Below are 1,113 nucleotides of genomic sequence, written 5' to 3'. Positions count from 1 at the left end.
AGACCACCCTCCCCATGGGCCTGTTTACCTCCATCCTGTGCCTGCCCGGAGTGTGATTTGGGCTTTGAGAGACTGCTGGCACGGGAACGGCTCGGCGGTCTCATCCTTGGTAGAGTGACAGGACAGTGCATGAGGTTGTTGTGTATTGAGAGAAATAGCAGGACCGCTCCCCTTTTATTCTTGCTTATTTTATGAGAACCTGTCCTCTTTTCTTTGTTTTCTGAATATGTTTGTACAAAACCCCAGAAAGTCCATGCTCTTCTGGTTACGCTTTCTGCTTTGCTCTCACAATTGCTAAATTTTAAGTAAAGTAAAATAATTGTGTGGTTCATAAATCAGACCCTGAAATAGGAGGCAGTGGGGCTGGGGAGCAGTAGTGGGGCAGAACGGAGACAGTAGGTGAAGGAGAGGAGATGAGGTTTTTGGTGCATGTGGGAGGAAGAGTGAGGCTGACAGAGGGTATTTGTGTCACCATGAGTTGATGAGGTGATGTGTGCATCTGGAAGCTGGAATAGATGAAATGGCAAAGAGGGAGCGATTAGGGACCGAGACAGACCGTGAAGACAGAAAGAGCAAAGATACATAGCATTAGGGCTCAAACTGTTATGGGTACCTTGTATTTGGACAGAGTGGTGAGTATGGTTTGCATCCTGATACTTGAAGAGTAGAGCTCTGCTCAGCACAGGTGGCTTCACTGAAATCAGAGACCTTCTCAGGGCGTGAGGACCAGCTGTGTACAGAAGCCTCTCAAAGTAATGGCTTAAAGCAAATACTAATCTATGCCCCCTCAGGTAAGCCTTTCAAAACTGTAGAAGTTAAGAGTAGGGTTGGCTACAGGAAGAATTAATCGCATAAAGGAAAGTTTAACATACTTCTGTGGTTCACAGCTATTGATTTTAGTTTGCTAAAGAGCAACATCATCAAATGTTTGAGACAGGAAAGCTAGCTGTTACACTAAATTTCTGAAACTCTTTTTCTCTGTCGGGGGACTATTGATAGGTTGAACTGTGACTTGATAATACTCAGTTTTACCTGTGTACAACATAAATGAAAGCACCAGGGTCTCTCTTGTTCCCTCTCTCTCTCGTGTGTCCCCCCCCCGCCCCCCCCCAT

At 45.7% G+C, this 1,113-nt stretch overlaps 1 protein-coding gene across 1 annotated transcript in view; it reads left to right on the top strand.

Moving 5' to 3' along the window:
- The first annotated feature begins 368 nt into the window (after window positions 1–368).
- TPK1 (thiamin pyrophosphokinase 1) overlaps window positions 369–1,113 on the top strand; it is a 220,759-nt gene continuing 220,014 nt past the window's right edge. Inside the window, exon 1 of the mRNA XM_019470914.1 lies at window positions 369–373. The gene's annotated coding sequence lies outside the window, so the exon portion shown is untranslated. The remainder of the gene's footprint in view (window positions 374–1,113) is intronic.

Source organism: Aptenodytes forsteri, unplaced genomic scaffold (genome assembly GCF_000699145.1).
Source record: "Aptenodytes forsteri isolate BGI_AS27 unplaced genomic scaffold, ASM69914v1 Scaffold282, whole genome shotgun sequence".
NCBI classification, from domain to species: Eukaryota; Metazoa; Chordata; class Aves; order Sphenisciformes; family Spheniscidae; genus Aptenodytes; species Aptenodytes forsteri.
Note: the sequence above shows the minus strand (reverse complement) of the source record. Positions and strands in the feature narration are given on the sequence as shown.